This window comes from Cavia porcellus, unplaced genomic scaffold (genome assembly GCF_034190915.1).
Source record: "Cavia porcellus strain 051 isolate PalLab524CR breed Dunkin Hartley unplaced genomic scaffold, mCavPor4.1 scaffold_21, whole genome shotgun sequence".
Lineage (NCBI taxonomy): Eukaryota > Metazoa > Chordata > Mammalia > Rodentia > Caviidae > Cavia > Cavia porcellus.
This window is the reverse complement of record NW_026947504.1, coordinates 26644508-26667753: the sequence shown is the minus strand read 5'-3', so window position 1 is coordinate 26667753 and position 23246 is coordinate 26644508. Positions and strand designations below refer to the sequence as shown.

The 23246-nt window shown below is 38.9% G+C and overlaps 2 protein-coding genes across 6 annotated transcripts in view; both read left to right on the top strand.

The window, feature by feature from the left end:
• Sncaip (synuclein alpha interacting protein) overlaps positions 1–23246 on the top strand; it is a 146045-nt gene that overhangs the window by 1101 nt on the left and 121698 nt on the right. The window lies entirely within an intron of this gene.
• LOC134471945 (uncharacterized) overlaps positions 1–23246 on the top strand; it is a 67563-nt gene continuing 44317 nt past the window's right edge. Inside the window, exon 1 of the mRNA XM_063232451.1 lies at positions 1–23246. This exon is cut by the window's right edge and continues 44317 nt beyond it. The gene's annotated coding sequence lies outside the window, so the exon portion shown is untranslated.

Genomic DNA, 23246 nt, shown 5'->3' with positions numbered 1-23246 from the left:
GTCAGATGCCAGGTTCCGCTTAGATCGTTTTTACAAAAGAAGAGAGGGAACGTTGGGAGCCGCGTCTGGCAGCCGCGCAGTTTCCACAGGAAATACTAGCATTCCTGCAGGAACGCGCTGCCGCTCGCGGGGAAGAAAGTCTCCAGGAAACAAAAAGGCAGCAGCATTGTTGTTCGCTTTCAATGGGCCGCGAGGAGGGTGGGGACGCGCTGGTTTTTTCCTGTGAGAACGTTGCTTTCCTGGGGGAAGTCAGTTAAGGGACCCTGGCAGTCTTAGCGGAGCCGCGATCCCACTCCGAGTGACCCACGCGCGACCATCGGGCGGCCGAAGTGGGACAGCCGCGCGGGGCCAACCGGGGCACAGCCTCCGAATGAAACGAGGGCCGTCTGGGGAGGCTCTTGAACATTACATGTGTGCAGAGTATGTCATTCCTCCGGGGTGTCACTTTAAACACGTAATTTTCAGGCACCACTTTTTGCAGTAGGCAAAAATCCATTTTTCTTGTTAGGGACCAGACATCCCAGTTGGGAATAGGTTGAAACCTGCTTTTCATTTGTACATACTGAAATTTTTAAAAGCAAAGAGAACAAGGTGTAGGAAAGCAATGTGCTAAGGTATATACACCTGGGAGAGGATGTCTACTAGTTATTTCTGATGCATCTCAGGGTTAATTTATGAAGTCAGCATGATAGAGTGCAGGGAGACACCTTCATAGTGTTCTTAAAACTATTAAAAAAGATGTTCCAGGGAGAATTAACCAAGAATTGCCCATAGTCAAATATATATGAATTTCAAGGTCTAGAATCAGAAAAATAAATTCTCTTAAGGGGCTTTGAACATTTCAGAGATAAATTATACATTTTTAAAAGAAAATATAGTTTTGAATGTAACCTTCATTGTCTCAGTAGCAAGCATTCCTTGAAGTTTATGAAATAGTAAATTTGACATGATGCTACCTGTGTTTATCTGACATTTACTGTTTATTGCAGTCTGAAAGGAAGTGACTAAAGCAAGTGAAATTCCCAGTCTGTCATGTCACAGCTTTGCTAATTCCAAGCTGTTATTTGGGTGCAGGTGTACAGTGGAAGCGCAGAATAGAGGCCAAGAAACTCTGTGTGCTGTTTATTTGGAAGGAATTGTGGCCATATTTTATTGCTCTTAAGAAAAAGGAAGCTCATATTATGCGAGAAACCCTAGAACCATTTTTATTGCCATATGTAAGGCATTTCTTGTCAAAAGAGGAAATCTCCCAAGGAGCAGGTGCATCATTATTAAAAAAAACATAAGGGAATTTCTCTTACATGCAGAATCTAATTGAAGAGCAACAAGAGAATCAGTGACATTCTTAGAATAAAAGCCTAGTATTTGGCAGTCGTTCAAGTTACAGTTGCAAACCACATAGGACAAATATGTGTGATCGGAGAAAAATAATATTCTCATAAAAATCGATAGTTGCTTCTCTGAAGCACTTACCCTTGTGTATTTGTTTCCTTTCCCTTTTGGCATGGAATTTTACCTATAGGATGAGATTTGCTGAAAATGAACTTGCAGATTGTTCACTTAAATATATATTATGCAGCTAGATACATAAATTTTATATGTTGTGGTTTGCATTGTGGCACTTTTTCTAAACTTTAAAAATTAGTGATCTAACTTTGTGATGAAATGATTTTTTTTAGTTGATATGGCTGACGGTTGTGACCTAGACTAGTATTAGTTGACTTCTAAAGCATTATACATTGTATTTGCTTTGTGTCCATATTTGACATATAAAATTCACTATCTCCACAGAAGGAACTTAAAAGAAGGGAAATAGGGCACATAAAAAATAGGATCTAAAACATGGAAGATATGTATAATTGAATGTCCAAACACTAAATAGTAATTGAAAAAGAACTTGGAGGAGAAAGTTTCTACATTTGCTTAGGGTTTTTATCAGTTATGCATTGGTCAGTTATCAAATTATGTAGAAATTTAGCTTTTAAAAAAAAGCTGTCATGGCTTGTGATTCTTTTGATCATCATTTTGGTGTGATCTCAGCAAGGTGGCTTTTCTAATCCTGGCACAGGTGACTAGTACCTGCATCTCCTATTCTCCAGCAGAGTGTCTGTGATTTTTACATGGCAGCCAGTAGTGTCCAAAGAGCTGCGAAGAAACTGCTGTCATTGTGCGAGCAGCTTTCCAATCTCTGCGTGGATCGCATTAGCTGTTCTCTGTAGACAACATTGCATAAGGTCACCCTATCTTCTAGGGGCAGAGAAAGACTACTGAAGATGAGAGGAAGCTGCAAAAGCTTACTCTTTCTTTCTTTCTTTCTTTCTTTCTTTGTAACCTGTACTTTTTAGGGTACGTATTTTTTTTTATTGGTACTGAGGATCGAACTCACAGCTGCCTGCTTGCAAGGCAGGTGCTTATGCCACTGAGCTAAATCCCCACCCCCTGTAATCTGTACTTTTTATAAACTTGTTTAAACAAGTTTTCTGCTGGGGAACAGTGTAAGTGAGACCGAGGCAGAGCTTGCCTGTGAAGAGTCTAGAATTTATTCAAAGGAACTACCTGGTAAATTGCCTGTAACCTTTGTTTTGTAAACAGCATGTAGAACAGTAATGACACCATGATAATAAATTTTTAGCAAAGTCCTTCTGACAGTGATGTTACAACACAGATACTTGGTCTGTAGCACAACCCACAGGACAGGGAAAATGGGTAGCAAAGAGTCTGCTTGGAGACCTCATATTTACGATTAGGTGACTGATTACAGGGCTAGTGAAAGCCCAGAGTCAAAAATCATTCTGAGATTTAAAAAAAAAATTAAGTGACTGAAAGAATGATTTCACTGCTCTAAGAAACAGAGAAATCAATAAGTGATTTATTTGGGGGGAGAAGGGTAACCCAGTTCTGAAAGATTGATTAAAAGAGATAAATTGAAGGGTAAAGGTACTTTATAAGCTGCCGAGTATGCTGGACTGTTACTGTGGAGTGTTTAAGTTGTAGAGATAGGACTGTGGTGTTTAGTTATTTTTCTTTAGCTGTAGAGCAACAGAGTACAAACCAACACTGAGGATCCTGACATGTCAAAGGGAAGTCAGAAAACCATTTTTAGGGTGCAGAACTGTTCTGGGGTTGAGAAGAGAATTGCTCTTGCTTAGAGGCGTACCTGGAGGTCTGCCTTGGTGTGCTGTGCCCTGGACCCCACTTGCCAGATAAGGGAATTCCTTTGGCTGAGTGACATGCACATCGTTGGGTCAGAAGCATGGGTTGGTAGCCCTGCCACGGTGGCACAGTTGAGGAGTTACTAAGTGCTTCCTCTGACACTGGAGCACTGCAGTCAGGAAAGATATTGCAGCTGGGCATAGTGACTTGTGCCTATAATCCCAGCCCTCTAGAAGGCTGAAGCAGGAAGATGACAAGTTTAAGTTTAGCCTGGCCAAATTACATACAGTCTAAAACTAAAATACAAAAGTGCTTGGCGATGCAGCTCAGTGTGAAGGCACTGGGTTCAATCCTCAGTTATCTCCTCTGCAAAGACACTGGGGCGCTGCTAAATCTGCTGAAGAAGTGGGGACCCAGGATGGCAACAGTAAAAGAATACAGACACTCGAAATTAGGGCTTAGCCACCTGGAAACAGGAGAGGAAGCACCAACTTAGGATATTTACAGTGGGGTGTAGTTTCATTAGTAACAGTTAAACTCCTGCAAGTGGTGGGATTTTTCTCTGGCAAAGCAGAGCTCTGGCCCATTGTGACCCATTATCCAGATGACTCCATAAATGTTAGTGGACATTTTACTAGTGGGGAGAGGAATTCTAAACATGTTCTGTGCTGACCTTTACCTGAGGGCTGATCTGAGCTGCTGCGTCACCAGCCTGGTTTCATAGACAGCCAGGCTGAGATGCAGGTGTTGTCTTCACCACTACGTGTAGCTGTAGGGCCAAAGAGCAGCACCTGGCCCCTCCAAGCGCACAAATTATCCCAAACAGCAGGCACAGCTGCTCTTTAGAGAAGGGCTTGGTGGACCAACTCAAACCCAAGTACACACTTCTATAGATTTTATTGGGCAAGCCAGAGAACCCTGAGATAATAAATAAATGTTAATTTAATGAGTGAATGTGCTATTATCTAGTATAGTAACATTTTCTAACACAGTCTCATCTGCTTTTCATTATTGAGGTTGAGTTTGCTATAATATCTTTTAAGTGCCTTTTGTAGATTTAAATGTTTTGAGGCACTCTGTCACAGTATGTAGACTTTTTAAAATCTACCACTTACATTTTTAAAAAACTGATTTTTAGTTTTTGAAACACAGTTGTCCTGATTCCTTCCTTTTTCAGGATTCTTGGTTGACAGTGATAGAAATCCAGTTTGTACTCAAGCAGGAAGGGGCAGACACTGTTTCCTATAAGGAAGCATTCAGGGGAAACCAATCTCAATTTTCCTGGGAGTTGGCACTGGCAGTTCAGGCTCAGCCCCTGCAGAACTGGGGGAAAATTTAGGATTAACTGTGATCCTCTGCACAGGCCTGATCCAGTTCCCACGACCAGAATTTGGAGCACGCCACTTGGCTACTTGTTGATTGTGTGCCCAGTCCTGGGCTCTCTTGGGAAGGGTAGGTGGGTGCATAAGGAGCATGGCAAGGTGCCAGTGGAAGTGTGGGAACGCAGGAGCCAAAGGGAGGGGGTCAGCGGGGCACCCCTGAACCTCATTACCTGACAGCAGGAAAGAGATGGGTTCTAAAGTGCTGGAAAGAAGAGTGGATGTGATACAGGCAGAAATAGCAAGTGTCTCAGATTCCATTTACTGGGTTTTCCCTTAAAGACAAATCCTTTTTCTACATCTCCGAGCCAGAAACTTGGCAGTGATCTGAACCTGATCACCTCCTCTTTTTCCTCCACCTAATCAATCACCATGGCCTCTTGCTCACCTTACTTTTTCTTCTTTTATTTCAGTCTAGGCCAGTGATGGCAAAACTATGGTTACCGTGTTTTTCTTTGAAGATAAAGGATGTTACTGCACGTCTTGTTTTTTCTAAACTAAAACCTCAGGTTTCAGATTTGATTGTGGTGTTGGCACTTTGGGATAAATAAGTGGGTTTTGGGTTGTAGTTGGGCACTTGGTCTCTAAGAAGTTCACCGTTAACTGGCTTAGACCCTCCGTGTTTGCATAAATCACCCCTAAAAAATGTTGCCTCCTGTCTCTCCGATTCCAGCCTATCTTCACCACTTCCAGGGAGCTCTTGGTTAGAGACAATCAGATCACACAACTGTCTGCTAAGAATCATTTGAAACCTTATCGTGGCCTTGGAGGGAAATCCAAGCTACTGACCATTAATCCCAAGGTTCTCATGATAGGCCTTGCCTTTTTCTAAGGATGCAGGAGGTGGGTAAGAAGGGTATGTTCATCAGATGTTGCATTTGCTGCCCAAGCATCCTTATACTGGCTGACCTCACAACTTTAAAGTACTGGAGCTCGGTTTTCTTCCATCTTCATACTTTTGCATTTGTTGCTGTGTTAGTGAGATAGTTTGTTTTTCTTTGACACATTGAGTATCTATTTTCCTCTCAGACTCAAAAGAAGGACCCTTTGTTGATCAATTTCCGCTACATGGCCTTTGATATCACATTTCTCTCTCCCTCTCTAGACAAACAGCCAAAGAATAGAGTCATACTTTCTATCTTGCATATCCTTATGCTTTAAAGTACTTCTTATACTATATATGCTCAATCAAGTTTAAATGAATGAATAAAAAACGTGTTTAATTATTCATTTTGAACTTTTCCAGGTGATTTCAGGTTTATTGTGTCTCCTTTAACTTCAGTCTCTTATTTGCATCTCAGAATACTGGACATAAACAGATTGTTTTTGAAAGAATCTTTTTGAATTGTCACCCAGACACATTTTCAAAAACTTGCCCAATTGTTTTTATGATATTTAAAATATGGTTAGTAGTAACTGCCTCAAGAATGAGACTGAAAAACATCAGTGGGACAAATTAATCCCCTAGACTGAAATCTTTGATGAAGAACCACTTTTCTTTGTATCATCAAAAGGGATGTTGATTACTAATGTTAATTAATAGATATTAATATTAATACTGTTCATATTAGCATGTTAATGTTAATTAACAGATGCTGTTAATATTAATGAGGTGCTGTGTTGGATGCCTACCAGATACTTTACAGTTACTTTCTTATTTAACTCTTCACGACAACCCTTGCTATCCATCATCTTTTTTGAACCTCTGAGGAGACACAGGGTTAGAGAGTTGAGGTAGCTTGCTTGACACTGCATCCCCTTGCCCTGGTGACTGCCAGCCTGCCAGTCACTCATCTGGGGTGCTGTGGAGTTGAATCAAAACTTTTCAAGTCCATGTTGGATGGCTTTATTGTTGATATCTAAGGTGAACTGACCACTTCTTAAGGGTAGAACACTCTAATGGCCTCCCTTGAGCATTGATTATATCAAAAAAGATGATGATGAAAAAGAGGTAAAAATGGAAGGATTCCAATACTCCAGCTGAAATTAAGATGCATTTCTGCCTTAGGAATTCCAGTCCTATTGATCTTGCTGCTGCTGGGTAATAAAAGCTGCTTCCAGGAAGTTTTATTGCTGGGTATGAAATGCAGGCTCTTAAGCAGATTAGAAACAGTTGGTTTTGAGAGTCATTCATTTACTCCATAAATATATACAGTGGATGCCGAGTAACTTGGAAGCCACAGAAGCAAATTCTTAACCTGAATTTTCACTCTGAGAGTCTTGAGGGTCTCATGAAAGATATGGGTTCTTTCTTTTTTAATTTAAAAAATTTTTATTTTAAAGAGATTAAAACAAAAGAGGCTATAACAAAGCAGATCAGATCAGAACAAGACAAGTAACACAGCATTTTACCACAAGACAATCCATAATTAACAGTAACTACCATAATGTCTGTTTCTTTGAAATAGTTCAGCATAGCTTCATATATGATAGTATCAAGCATAAAAAAACAATATAAAACCATTCGAGAGAATGAAAGCATTATAGGGCTTTCAGAACCAAATAGCAGAGAACGAACAATGGCTACTATATTATCTCATTTTCCATAGAAAATTTGTTTATACTATCACACATAATAATATCCAATAAGATAAAACAGAATAGAACTAAAGGCAACAGAAAAACAAAAGCAGAGTAGGACTTCAGAGTAAGATGATACTAAATCAGCGCTGGCTATTCTAATATCTTCTTTAAAGAAGCTGTTTATACTATCACAGATAATAAAATCAAACAAACTAGGATAAAAGCATTCCAACTAATGAATGCAGACATTGTAAGGCTTCAGACCAATATAATGGGGAATCATTACTATAAACTCTTACGTACTCTTACCATTTTTTACTCTAGGGAGACTATTCGGTATTTACGCATGTGAGTTTGATTTATTTTGCTAATGAGTATGGTCTCAAATTGTGTCCATTTATTTATAAATATCCCAATGTGAACATTTTTTATAGCTGAGTAGTACTCCATTGTATAAAAATACCACAACTTTTTTATCCATTCCTCAGTTGATGGGCACTTAGGTTGTTTCCAAGATCTGGCTATTACACATTGTGCTGCTATTAACATGGATACACATATATCACTGTGGTATGATGTTTTCAGTTCTTCTGGGAATATACCTAAAAGTGGAATGAATGGCTGGAACAAATGGGACTTCCAATCCCAACTTTTTGCGTAATCTCCAGACTGACCTCTACAATGGCTGCACCAGTCTACTCTCCCACAAACAATGCAGGAGAGTTCCCTTTCCCCACAGCCTCTCCAGCACTTGTTGTTGTTGGCTTTCTTGAGCCTGGCCATTCTTTCAGGAGTGACATGGAATCTCAGTGTGGTTTCCATTTGCATTTCTCTGACTAATGACGATGAACATTTTTTTCATGTATTTATTTGCCATTTGTATTTCTTCATCTGAGAAGTGTGTATTCATCTCAGATGCCCATTTTTGGATTGGGTCTTTGAATTTCGGGGGTCTGATTTTTTTAATTCTTTATATGTTTTGGACAGAAGTCCTTTGTCTGAGGGACAGTTCACTAAGATTTTTTCCCAGTTTGTGGGTTTTCTTTTCACTGTGCTGGAGATTTCTTTTGACATGCAGAAACTTTTTTTTTTTGTCTTTTCTTTTTTTATTGGTAGCAGGGATCAAACTCACGACTGCCTGCTCGCAAGGCAGGTGCTTATGCCGCTGAGCTAAATCCCCAGACATGCAGAAACTTTTTAATAAGACGTGATCCCAGCTATTGATTCAGGGAAGTATTTCCCATGTGGTTTGATTCCTGTTCATGAACGCTATACCTACTCCTATGTCTTCAAGATTTTTACCTAATTTATCTTCCATCAGATTTAGTGTTTCTGTTTTAATATTCAGATCTTTGATCCATTTAGATTTTAGTTTAGTACATGGTGATAGGCATGGGTCTAGTTTTAGTTTTCGGCAGATGGAGAGCCAGTTTTTCCAGCACCATTTATTAAAGAGACTGTCATTTTTCCAGTGAACATTTTGGGCCCTTTATCAAAGATAAGGTGGTTGGGTGTGTTTGTAGTTGTGGTTGTATCTTCTAATCTATTCCATTGATCTTCGGCTCTGTTTTGATTCCAGTACCATGTTGATTTTTTTACACTTGCTTTGTAGTATAACTTCAAGTCAGGGATTGTGATGCCTCCTGCCTTGCCTTTCCTGCTTAGAATTGCTTTTGCTATTCTAGGTCTCTTCTGGTTCTAGATGAATTTTAGGATTGATTTCTCTAGATCTATGAGGTATGTTAATGGTATTTTCTTTGGGATTGTATTGAATCTATATAACAGTTTTGTGAGAATGGCCATTTTATGGTATTTATTCTTCCTATCCATCAGCAAGGGAAATCTTTCCATTTTCTGAGATCCTTTTCAATTTCTTTTTTCAGGGTATTATAATTTTCCCTGTGTAGATCTTTTACTATGTTTGTGAGATTAATTCCTAAGTATTTCATTTTTTTGGATGTTAATGTGAAAGGTGTGGCTTCTTTTATTTCTTTCTCAGTGATTTTATTGTTAGTATATAGAAATGCTATTGACTTTTGAACATTGATTTTGTATCCAACTAAATTGCTGCATTTATTTATTATATCTAGGAGTCTTTTAATGGAGTTCTGAGAGTCTTCTATGTAGAGTATCGTGTCATTTGCAAACTTAACTTCCTCTTTTCCTATGTTTACCGCTTGTATTTCTCTCTCTTGTCTTATTGCTCTGGCTAGTATTTCCAGTACTATATTGAATAGGAGTGGTGATAAGGGACATCCTTGTCTTGTGCCTGATTTTAAGGTAAAGGCCTTCAGTTTTTGGCCATTTAATATGATGCTGGCTGTAGGTTTGTCATAGATGGCCTTTATCATATTGAGGTAAAGACCATCTATTCCAATTTTCTGTAAGGTTCTTATCATAAATGAGTGTTGGACCTTATAAAAAGCTTCTTCTGCATCTATGGAGATGATCATGTGATTCTTACTTTGGCTTTATTGATATGGCGTATTACATTTATTGATATTTATTTACGTATGTTGAACCATCCCCGCATGCCTGGGATGAATCCCACTTGGTCGTGGTATATAATCTTCTTGATGATTTGCTGCATCCTGTTTGTCAGTATTTTATTGAGGATTTTTGCATCTGTGTTCATTAGGGACATTGGCCTGTAGTTCTCTTTTTTAGCTGGGTCTTTCTCAGGTTTTGGTACTAGAGTAACATTTGCTTCCAGGAATGACTTAGGAAGGATTACTTCCCTTTTGATTTCATTGAAGAGTTTGAGGAGTGTTGGCATTCTTTGTATTTCTTGTAAAATTCCGCAGTGAATCCATCTGGGCCTGGGCTCTTCTTTGTAGGTAAGGACTTAATTACATTTTCAATTTCATTAATAGAAATTGGGTTATTCAGCAGTTTTATATCTTCTTGACCCATCTTTGGTACTTAATGTGTTTCTAGGAATCTGTCCATTTCTTCTGTTTTAAAAAAACCTATGGGAGTAGAGGTTTTTGAAATAGGTGTTGATGATGTTCTGTATTCCACAGAGTCTGGAGTGATTTCACCTTTTTTGTTCCTTATTGCATGAATTTGAGCTGTTTCTTTCCTCTTCTTAATAAGGTTGGCTAGGGCCTTATCAGTTTTATTTATTCTTTCAAAGGGCCAACTCTTTGATTCATTGATTTTTGAATTATTTTCTTAGTCTCTATTGTATTAATTTCTGCTCTGATTTTTATAATTTCCTCCCTTCTTTTGGCTTTGGGCTTGACTTACTCTTCTTTTTCTAGATGTTTGAGGTGCAGCAACAGGTTGTTCATTTGTCTTCATTCTGTTTTCCTGATGTGGGAACTCAGTGCAAAAATGTTCCTCTGAGGACAGCTTTCATTGCATCCCACAGATTCCAGTAAGTTGTATTTGTATTTTCGTTTGCTTGTAGGTATTGTTTAATTTCTTCTTTAATTTCTCCTGTGACCCATTGTTGCTCAAGAGTGTATTATTCAATCTCCATGTGTTTTGGGGGTTTTTGCAGTTTCTTTTATCATTAATATCCAGTTTCATGGTGTTATGATCTGATAACATGCATGGGATAATTTCAATCTTTTGCATTGATTTAAATATGTTCTGTGAGCTAGTATAGGGTCTATTTTAGAGAATGTCCCATGTGCTGCTGAGAAGAATGTATATTCTGATGTTGTTGGATGGAACACTCTATATCTGTCTACCAGGTCCATTTGTTCACATGTGTAATTCAGTTCTGTTATTTCTTTGCTGATTTTCTGTCTGGTTGATCTGTCTCTTGGTGTCAATGGTCTGTTAAGGTCTCCCTTTACAATTGTGTTATTGCTAATTTGAGTTTTCATTTCTGTTAATACTTGCTTTGTATACCTGTGTGCTCTGGAATTTGTTGCATATATATTTAAGATTGTTATCTCTTCCTCTTTAAGTTTTCCCCTAACCAGTATGTAGTGACCTTCTTTATATCTTAGGATCATTCTTGGTTTGAAGTTCACATTATCTTTAAACAAAATAGCTACCCCGCTTTTTTTTTCCATTTCCTGTTGCATAATTTACTTTCAGTCTGTGAGTTTCGTTTTGGGTTTGATGGGTTTCTTGCAGACAGCATATAGTTGGATGTTGTTTCTTGATCCATTCTGCCAGTCTGTTTCTTTTAATTGGTGAATTGAGATCATTTACATTGATGGTTATAACTGTTATATATTGGCTTATTGTTAACATATTATCTTTTTGTTGTTGCATCTTTATCTTTCCAATCTGTTTAGTTATCTACCTTGCTGAGTGGTTTTTTTCCTATGTGTATCTAGACTGTCTTTCAGTATTCTTTGCAGGGTTGGCTTGGTGATCATGAAATTCTTCAGCTGCTCTTTGTCATGGAAGTATCTTATTTCTCCATCGATTTTGAAGGACAGTTTTTCAGGGTACATCAGTGTAGGTTGGAAATCATTCTCCTTTAGGATCTGAAATACTTCACTCCATGCTCTGCTTGACTTCATTGTTTGTGTTGAGAAGTCTGTTGTAATTCTGATATACTTTCCTTTATAGGTAATCTGTCTTTTCTCTCTGACAGCTTTTAGTATTCTATTCTTATGTTGGATTTCTGGGATGGTGATTATTATATGCCTGGGTGTAGTTTTATTTTGGTTATGGCTATTTGGAATTCTATATGCTTCACTAATCTGAATGTCAGTTTCCATTCTCATGTTTGGGAAATTTTCAGCTATGACTTCTGTGAATAGCCTTTTGATATCATTTGTTTTGTTCCCTTCTTTTTCATTTATCTCTATTAATCTTATGTTATTTTTCTTTGCATCATGTTGTAGCTGTTGAATTGTTATTTCCTGATTCTTTGTTTTTTTTAAAAACATCTTTCCTTTCCTGTTCACTAGCTGCAATCTTGTCTTGAAGGTCTGAAATTCTATGTTCACTTTCCTTGAGTCGGTTTTGACAACTTCCGTTGGAATTTTTGCTTTCCTGTTTATCTCTTTGAATCTGCTTCATGTATTCTGTTTGTTTCTTAAATAGTTCATCCAGGGATTCTATCTTTTTGTTTTGTTCCTCTAATTTTTTAACTGTGTTTTCTTTAGATATATTCAGCATCTCTTTCATTTCTTTTATCGTGTCTTCTTTTACCTGGGAGATTATTTCTAGTTTGAATTCCTTTAAAGCTTCCTGGAGTTGCTTCTTTATTTCAGTTGGTATTATTAAAGGTATTTCAGGTGTATGCCATATGTTTTCTTCTATGCACATGGCTCCTAGGCTTTCTGGGGATGCGCTGGAGGTTTGAGATTGCATTTTGTTCTTTTGTTTTATCATTTTCCTATATTTCTGTGTTTCACGTGTTTTTCTAAGGCTTCCCCTGGATGTGTTGGAAATCATCTCCTATGCACTAGTCTCCTGGGACTGAATGGAGGTTGCTGAGCGTGGTCCAGTCAGTCCCTCAGGCCCTCCCATGCTACCTTCAGTGTTCCAGGTAGCTGAGCAGGCACCTACGCACTGTGGATGATGAGCTGAAGCTCTCCCTGGGCAAAGACCAATGCCCTGGAACTCACTTCACCTGTTCTCAACTCCCATAATTGAAGAAGGTCGCTGGGGGTAATCTACTCAGGCTGCAAAACCTCCCAAGGCGAGTCTAGTGTGGCTGGGCTCTGGATTGGGAGCGGCCTCACACCAGCCACCAGATGGGTTCTTTTTTGAAGAAGAAGGATGTATATATACATACACAAACCCCTACATCTTTTAATTTTTAATTTCAGGGGTTTTAAGGATCTTTTGAATCCCATCTTTGGATTTCCTTGGACTCCATGGAGTCCAGGTTAAAAGCCCTATGTGAAAGCTATAATTTAGAAGAAAGATAATAGCCACTGTTCTAGTTTACCATGTATCATGCATAACAATTATTTTCTATTTGTCAGCCTTTTTTGAAAAGTATGTTGTAGCTAACCAGTCCTAAAAGATGTACCACAACCCTATTTTAAGCTATAGAGAACATTAAGAGAAAGAACTTGGACTCTTCCCGCTGGCAAATGACAAAAATGCAATTAAATGCAGAATCCACACCTGTATAACCATCACATTTCACACTACTTTCTTATTTACCCATCCCACCCTGTGAGGTATCAGACCTGCACCGTGGAACTTTGGAGCCTGTGATCTTCAGCCTTCTGTGCTGGGCCTTCAGCCTTCAGCATTCCTGTCAGAAGTCAAAAGTGAACTGTTTACCACCTCAGAAACCTTCTGCAGTGTGTTCAGAGCAGGGGCAGTCAACACTGGGGCAAAGAAAGTCACAGCTCACTCCCTTCACCTGTGGAAACTTTCACTGGCAAAACAAATGATACCAGACATTAACACCAGTTGTTGATCACCTCCAGGAAGGGCTGCAGTAGGCGGCATTGCTGGGTATTGTTTTCACACTTGAACATTTTAACTCAGTGGATACTTAACGAAACAGTGACTGCAAATCCTCTGTGTGCCTCCTTTCATGGGTACTTATTGAGGCCAGTTGTTTGCTGAGGCACTCAGTGAATGCTTGTGGTACCTACATCTAGGTTATTTCTTATCAGGAACGAAGCTCATTGTAAGTAAAGTGTGGTAAATTTTGTGAAAAAGAAAGTAAAAAGAATTTTGCTCAGATGTCAGTGTTTTGTAGCTGCAGCATTCTAGTCACAAACCACTGCCTGCTTCTTAAGGTGATTCATCCTCCAGGATGTTTAGAGAGCTTCTGGCTTCTGGAGACTTAACCTCTGCCTTCCCCTGCAAAAGTGAGAGTGACCAGATGCTTAACCAAAGATGGGATAAGACAGGGTACCTGGTTGTCTGGTCCCCAGTAGAGCACTGTGCACTGTAAGCCACAAGGTGTTTCTAATTTACTTGAGAGGTTACTGTCACGGTCTTTATGTTTTGTAAATGTGTCTGGCAGAGAACAAATAGGCCACCATCTCTGTCTCCTCCTCTCAGCCCCTCATGGGTTTCCCTGCTGTTCTCTTCCTCACTCCACAGACAGCTCCCATTCCAGCCCACTTGCCCTGAGGCTGCCTTCATGGTACCTTCCCTGGAATTTCTCCCCAACTGTTGTCTTGTGACTGTTTAGGCCCAGCACAGACAGAAATGTAGTAGACTCTGTGAATGTAAACCACATAAGTAATTTTACATTTTCTGGTAAGCAGAAAAGAAAACAGGTGACATTAATTTTAATATGTTTTCCCTAACTCAATTTTGGTAAAATATTAGCATTTCCACATGCAGTCAATATATAAAATTATTAATCAGATAATTTACATTTTTTATCATAGCAAGTCTTTGAAATTTTGTTTTTCATATTTAAGTCAGAGTAGTCACATTTCCAATGTCCAGTGGCCTCTTGTGACCATTGGATTCTTAGGGGACTGCAGAATTGGACTCTTGGGTTCCTAGGCTGACTCAGATACCACCTCCTTGTCTTCTTCAACAGTTAGCTGTGCGGGGCTTGAGAGTAGTGAATGCGTCTTTGTCAGCTTTCTGTCTTTGGTGTCCAGAGCAGTATTTAGTAGGCCCTTGGTTGGCACTGAGTGGTGAATGCATTCATGATGAAAGAGGATGATGGTAACTATAGGAATTGAAGGGATTGGTATGCCAGGCTCACCTCTCCAGCCTCTGCTTGCTGCTCCCCCAACCTGAGCCTCCTGTTTCAAATTCTGCTATATCCAGAGCCACAGAATATCATTTGGGGCAGACTAAATGGACAGGCAGTAATCACAGACCTAGGCCACTATCCTTGAATTAACTGCACATCTTGTTTAATACTCAGCTTCATCTTTTTAATATCAAGTACTAAAGGAACTTGTAAGCAGTCTAGAATTTTAAATAATAAAACTCTTATTTAAAAGGATGAGGAAACAGGACACATCAAACACAAAACTCATCCACTGAACAAGCCCTCCTAATGGGATTGCAAAATGGCCCTGACATTTACAACACTAACTATACAAAGCGAGAATGGCTACATCAGGGAGCTGTTGGTGTCAGCACAGTGAGTGTCCTCTGGGTTTCTGGTCATCACTCCTGCCCTGAGGGAAAAGGAGATTTATATCTCTAGTAAATTTATACATAGTATTTAAATTTTGCAAATGCTTCTGAACAACTAACAGTCATGTTTTTGATTGCTTTACCCTCAGTGACAAATGTCACTTAAAATAATGCATACAACCAAGTCTAAAAGTTGGTACTCCCATAAAACACTACTAACCACATAGTCATATAAATCTAAAGCTTGAAAGTGAGAGAAGATGTTAGCATTTGACCTGTTAATTCATACAAGCAGTTTAAAGGGGAAAAAGAGTATGATTAGCTCAGGCTCATTTGAAAAAGGCATAGAAACAGAAGATAGAATTGGGCCTAAACTCAGTTTTACCATTGATTACCAGTTTTAATCTGGAAAGCTCATTGACCCGCTCAGGTTTTTGTTTCTGAGTGCATTACGGAAAAGTAAATCCTACTGTCACATGCTGTCTATTAGAAGGATGAATGAAGTTAGAAAATGTTTTGAACAGTTCCTTAAACTATCTGGAACAAGTTTGAGGATAAGGGAGCTTGCCAGTGTTTTTGCAAAGTAAATTCTTAAAAGCTAGAAAAATTTTAGCATGTATTATATAGTAGATAACTGAACATTAGCCATGTTAAGTGATTTGATGATTTTTTTTAAGGCAAAGATGGTTCAAGATAGTCAAAACTTTACATCTGTTGGCTTCAATTTTAGGAATGCTGTCATTTGGACATAGAAAGGAGCTCACTTCTCTGCAAATAAAATACCCTTCAAATGGCTCTGGTGTGCTGTGTTAGTGTAATTGAAAACCTATAAAAAGGCTGAGAGCTACTTTTGAATTGGCTCAGTGAACTTGGACTGGATTTGTCAAAGTGATGAAAGGTTTAAAGGAATTTTCATAAATGAGGTCTCCAAGTGTGTTTTAGCCATAGAATTCCAATGAACTCCAAGGCACATGAACTAGAGAATAGCATGTCTGAGAACAACAGTCATATCTTGATGGAAATAAATGATTCAGTTTTATTCCCTGAATTCTGCAGATGTAAGCACACTTAGCTGCTGATAATCATAATTAAGTAGTACTGTTGTGCACTAAAAATACAGTTGAAAAGTCTAACCTTTAATTATGTTGAGTACTCACAGATTAACGTTGTCGCAAATCTCAGGCATTGGAAGCAGTACACTGTTTAGTCTTGTTGCTAGGAAATACAGCAGAGCTCTTCAGAAGTTACAGTTTGATTTGGTGAGAAGAGGGAGGTAAGCTTCTCGCCATGAATGACTTGATCACTGCTTTTCTTTCATACTATATGTGAGTGTATTTTATGCAGCAGAAATCCTTGTTTACAAAGCTTTATTTGCAGCAGAGGTACCAGTGTGTGTACCTCCATAAACATCCAGAGAATATCTGGAAGAATGATTTTACCTAAAGCTCCTGCATGAGATGCACATCAGGAAGTATTTGGGGTTTTGGTGAAATGAATTCTTTTATCTTTAAATCTAGACAGTAGCCCTTTGAAATTAATTATTGTGAATCTAATTGTGGTTTTGTATTCTTACTCTTAGTGGGAAACTGTCAAATTAATATAGATATTTGATCCAGGTTGACAGGTTTCTATAATCATTAAAACATGCATGTAGGAAACCAACTCTGCTCATTTTGCTGTGCTGTGCTGTGCTGTGCTGTGCTTTCTTTCTGCTCCCTTTTGGCAAACTTGCCTATTTGTTGCATTGTTCATTAGCTTTAAAAAATGCAAAGCTTGTCACTTGCACAACTTGAGAGGGAAGAGCTATGCCAGATCATTTGCCTTGTCCTTGAGAAAACTGAAGGATTTCCGTGTGTTTTTCAGTCAAGATCAGACATGAAAGAGTGTCCCCCCCCCCCCATGCTCAAAAGCAGAACTAAGGAAAAACCCACATGGAAAATTTTGTATTTAATCTTTTTGCAGCAAGTCATTCTACAAAGGGGCTGGTATTTCAAAGCAGAGTCCTTCTTAGGAGATGAAAACTAGCAGAAACAGGACGACTTGTGCTTGTTACCAGGTGATATCCTATGCCAAATCTTAGAACAAACTAGACAAAATTAGAGAAAGTTGTGCTGGGGCCCGAATCTTGACTCACTCTATACGCTTCCCTATGACCTTCCTTAAAATTAACCCTCTTTTACACGCATTCTGGATGGTGTCAATTCATGTAGAAAGCCAGTTTTTTATTTGGTAAGAATTGGTTTCTCTACCTGTACAAGTAAGTACCTAACATAGTGTCTAGTAGGTACTGTGTGATCAATATATTTTAGCTGAATAACTTGTCTTACAAAGTAAATGTGTTTGTAATCTAAAACCTAGGACTTTACTACAGTTGAGATTAGAGGTTTGTCTTTGCAAAAGATAACCCATTACTTAATGTTATTTGCACTCAGAACCTCAGAGTTAGGATATATCAAATAAGTACGCAAAATGTCATGTGACAGAAGATTTCACTGCCCAGCCACTAGTCGGAATATGTGATGGAACTGTAAGAGGTTTTGGATCAGATGTTATAGAACTTTGGATGCTAAGAGAAAATTAGAAACTTTGATGGAAAAGTATGATCATAAAAACTGCCTCACAGATTACAAATTTCCTGAGGGTATTAACGCCACTCATTTTTAGTATCTTCTAAAGCATCCAATAGCATGTGAAAGGGAAGGGACAGTGTGGACAGCAGGTGGAAACATATGTGGCTCTGAGCATGGATTTCAGCCTCAGAATAAAACCCAGCTCGGCTGCTTGTGTGTGTGTGTGTGATTTGGGGAAGCTTCTTAAGCTCCTCAGTATTTGATGTGGTTTCCTTTTTTATTAATAATATTTTGATATGGTTTCCTTTTTTATTACTTACTGTTTACCTCATTAACTCAAGGTGAGTTTTTGAGTTTGGACTGAATTAGGAGTAGTGGACAATGCCTACAGAGCCTGTAGGAGGAATTGGCTGGCTCCTCTGTTGCCTGACTTCTTCAAATTGGGTTTTGACTAATGGGAGGCAACAGCAGGAGATTAACAAATAAATGGGGATGGCGTTTTTGGGGGCTCTGTAAGCCCTGAACTCCCCATTATCAGCCACTTACACTGTAGGTCATGGCGGTTGCCAGCAGCCTTCACTTAAAGGTTGCTGTCTGAGACTCTCACAGGCTCTGTCCCCTTGTCAGCACTCCAGGCCGATGACTGCCCACTGTGGTCTTCCTAGTTGAGAGTGCTAGGCTGTTTCTCATGCTTTCCCCAAACTGCTGCACATGGGAACACTCGTCTTAACTACACTAGTCTCAAGCTGCATTGGAGTATATCATTTGTTTTCTGTTGTGAACGTCACTGACACAAGTGACTACCTATCTCCGAAGTCATTATAAATAACATGATTTAGGTGGGATTTAGTACAATGGTTGACTCACCGTGTACATTCAGCAGTGTCTCAGATGGGGACACATACTGAGAAATGTGTTACTAGATTATTGCTTCCTATGTGAGCATTACACAGTACATTTACACAAACTGAGAGGCCCAGATCGGCAGTGTAGTCTTATGAGACCACTGTTCTGTATCTGTCCATCATGGACTGAAGTATTTTGTGGTACGTGACTGTGTTATCATCGTTAGCTTTTTTTGTTGTGGTTATGGTGCTGGAGATGAAACTCAGGGTCTGACAAACTAAGCAAGTAATGTACTGCTGAGCTGCAGCCCACGTCCTCTTTTTAAAAAGATAGTATTGAGTTTGTCATTTCGTTACATGGCTTAAACAATTTAAATGTGGGTGGGAAACAATTTTTATTATCTTGTAGATGTTAGACATGGGAGGTGTAAAACAGGAAGGCCGGGGACTAAGATCACATAGTGTACCAGTGACTAAAGTAACGAGTTAAAATAAGGATTTTTAACTTTGATTTGTAATGATACACAGTCACAAAATGTCTAGAAAAGAAAGTTGTAACTTTAAAATATTTAATAAAAACATAACGTGCTTGGGACCACTGACTGTCTCTAAAGTAATAAACCCTTATTTATGACTAATCATGGGATTGAATCGTAGACAATTTAGCAGCCCCAACTTAATTACTATGAAGGCTGAGACTGAGCTCTTCTATCTTCCTGGTAATTTCAAGACAGTTGATCCTTAGGGCTGAATTTCTTATAGGTGCCCAGGGTAAATATGTTTATTCATAATTAATACTGACTGTGAAAGCAACATTCTTATATTTATGTAGTAGATTTTCTATTAATAGACATTTGTCTGCCTTTTAAGGGTTCTCATCCTTGACCCACATAAAAGTGGCCTTTCTGTGATATTTAACATCATCTCATCCTTAAATCACAGGACATTGTAACACAAGACACAAAATTAAAATGTTTATTAAGAATAAAGGCTTACGTCTCCTAAAGTAGTGACCAGTTTAAAAAACAAAACATGGTGCCATTTCTTTCCATTTGACATAAATTCGCCATAGTTATAGAATTTCAGACCATATGGTCTAATCTTTTACTATCTTGAAAAAATTGCTGAAGTATTCTCTAGGAAAAAAGGAAGTTTCAGAAATGTTGCTTGTTTTGCCCCCTTTTTACAACTAAGTCAAGGGAGAAATCGCAGTTTGAAAGTTCTTTTGGTGTCAATGAGAATAAGGATTTATAGATTGTCCTTTCTGAGCAAAAGCTGCATGGACAAAAATAAATAGTTCTATTGGGGAAAGTGATATAGTGATGTACAATGAATTACTGCCATTTAAATATTTGTGTCTGGATTTTTCTTTCAGTATCACTTTCTTTAGGATCAATCCCAAATAGGATTCCTTCATTTCGTCTTTTTAAAGAATGTGTTTAGAATAGATAGCAACTAACTATATTTCTTTTCGTTTGCTTTTTTTTCTTTTCTTGCCTTTGAATTATCCTTTCCTGAAGATCTGTTACATTAAAGGCTCATAATAATCTGCCAGATGATCCTAGTGAAACCCTCTACTTCTCCCTCTACTTCTGTTTAGCCTTGCGTGAAATACCGCCACATTTTCACAGAGAACTGATGCACACATTTGTTAGTTTAGATGATTGCCCTGTTTTCGCATTGGTTGTGTTGACTGGAGAACCAGAAGTATGGGAATAGAATGAAGTTCTTAGTGGGTCTCCCTGAAGCCATAACTTAAACACAGCCACACAAGGTTCATAAAAGTAATCAGTGCTGTTTCTAGAGGGTTGACATATTACTTTATACAGTTGCTCCGTAACCATGCTTTCGTACCTTTCCTTGTGTGGGCTCTTTTCTTTCTAAGAATTATCTATCTAGCACAGTGGTAAGGATCAAGTACTGTAGTGTGAAGAAGAGAACAATGAACTGTGCTTAGAGTAGACATGAAAATGGTCAGATTTCCAAATGCTTCCCAGAGGTGACATTTGATTTAGAGTTAAGGGCCCAGTGAGTATTCACCAGTCAGGAAATTCAGGGGGAGACACTGGGGTCTGACAGCACTTGGGAAACTGTACTTAGCTGAGACTCCACCATGATACATGTCGTGGACTGACAGGAGATAAAGTTAAAAGGGTGATTGGAGCCAAACTTGGTCCATTTTCCGTGTGGAAGAGGGATGTGTATCTGTCTTTTTAGTAAGTGATATTAATGAGTAATCCTGCAGAGATGCATGTCATCCATTCTCAAGGCTTAGCCTATCATTTCTGTGGTGGTTTCCAAATTTTTTATCTCTAGTCTTGGGATAAAGATTCTTTTTGGGTTCTGGCAGTCTGCATCTTTATATTGTATCAGATTTCCCAAAGTCTACACCTTCAAAGTAAATTCATTACTTTTCCTTCAGAAGTTTGACTCTGTCCCAATTTCCTAGTGTAGTGAGTAGCCACAGCTTTAAAGGAAATTATCCGTAACACTCCATGTCTTTACTCTCCCTCCCCAGTGTCTCCGAGCATCCAGGGGCTCAGTGAGTCCTGCCTTATTTTATTTTTAAAACTACTCTTAACATGATTAGTATCCTTTCCACACCTCCCCACAATGTCTAGTGTCTTTAGGTTGTTATTCTTTCTATTTTTGGTTGTCATAGTGACATTTTAACTAAATTCAATTTTTTCTGCTCTATTCCTGCACCATTTCTAAAATTAATTTAATCAGTGATTTTGCTAGTACATTTTTAGTAAGTCCTCACTGACGGTAGAGTAAATCTGAAATTCTTACCATGACGTATAAACCCTTAGGATTTTACTCCGCGTCACGTGTCCAGCTTCAACAGACCCATGACCAAACATCTCACCCTTCCCTGCGTATTGAATAACTTGAAACTCCTTAACATTGCCAGCACTTGTTGGTTTCTTGTGTGTTTTCCTCTTGTTCCCAGCCTTTTGCCCTGTCAATTCACTGCCCCTGACCTCTGCCTCCAGTCTGTTTGCTGATAGTTTATTTACTTTTCTCTGTGTGCATTAGACCACAGGCTACTCGGTGTCAGACATTGTGTTTCACTTATGCCTGCTACACTCCCCAGGCTTTGGGTCTGGCAGATAGCAAAAATTAGAGTAGTTACAAAGCACTTCTTACCACACAAACTACTGACTTACTTATAGGCATTATGTCCTTTAAAGGTGAAAAAAATCAACATACATTTTTAGAGCATAATGTGGCAAAAACATTTGAATATTGGAAATTATACATATTTGAGAGAGTCCAGTCAGGACAGTTTTTCATTAAAAAAGTGAGAATTTAGAAGTGATCTATAATAAGACTATAAGTAATAGAACTAAAATTGAGAGAATTTATTATGGTGGTTATTAACGATATTTGATGGAGGGGTGGATGGATGACGGATAAATAATAGAGAACTCAGTGTGTTCCTTAGGACTTACTAAGGTACTTATTTAATTTATAAAAATCTTAACTTTTTGCAACAAACTTATTTAGAGGAGCAGTCAACAAAGGCAAATACAGAAGCAGTTTATATGGCAACAGCTTGAAAGGAGAAAAGACACATCATGAGAGAGTAAAATGACTTGCCTTTTAAAGTGGTTATTTAAAATTATAAAGGTATAATGTAGAATTATTAACTTAGGTTCAAAACTAATCATTCAAGTAAGTGTATTTTAGGGTTCCTTTAATAAAAAACCAAACTTCCAGTGGAATAATAAACTTAATGGTTTATCAGTCACTTAGTAGAGAGTAATAATTAAAAGTGTGGCCCTTAGAATCTGAGTGTTGTAGTTTGTTCAGGCTGTGTAGTGGACTGGTAACTGGTGGGTCAACTTGTACACCAGCTGAACTGAATCAGTGTGGTCTGAGTGCAGATGACCCACCTGAGGACTGTTGCCAGCATCAAAAGGAGACCCGGAGAAGAAGAGGGGGTTGTGGATTCTTCTAAGTGTTGTTGTTTGGAGCCATTGGGTCTCCTGGAGGAGCTTGTCATGCTGGCTCCCCTGATGTGAACTTGGCTATTAGCATCAGAGGATCTTGTTGCTAAGCCTGGCTGCAGTTCATTTGCAGGGAGCTTTGGTCCTTACTTTGAGCATCATTTCCTGGCTCTGGAGGAGAAGATATATGCTGTTTAATCTCCAGAAGCTTGTCACGCTGGCTTCCTGATACATACTGGACTGTTATCATCACCAGAGGAACTTGGGACCTCCTTGTCACTGAGGATGGCTGTAGTACTTTTTGAGGGGAGCCCCAGTTCTTATTTTGAGCATTGCTTCTTGGCTATAGTACAGAACCTTCAGCCTGCTTGCACAGATCCTTCACCCTGATGGCAGATACTTTCTAGCTGCCACCTCTGACCTTTGAGCCTTCCTAGCACAGGTATGTGAAACAGACTTGCGCGAGTCATTGTCATGGGCTCTAGGTCTTTGTCTGACGGCAGGTTATTGCCATGGGATCCAGGCTGTTGGCTGAATTCTTCAGGTCTTTAATGTTGTGGACATGCACTTGCTTTGTGTTTGACTATCATAAAATAATACCATAAATTATGTGTCCTATATGTAATTGTTCTCTTTGCAACCCCTGACTACAACAGGCTGCTAAAACAAAATACCCTAAACTGGTAGCTCATAAAGAACAGAAATCCATTTCTTGTCCTCTTAGAGATCGGTGGGTTCAAATTAAAGCTCCAGCAGAGTCAGTGTCTGTGAGATGCACTCTGGGTCTGGGGTAGGTGTCCTCTGTAGCCTCTCCTGGTAGGTGGCTCA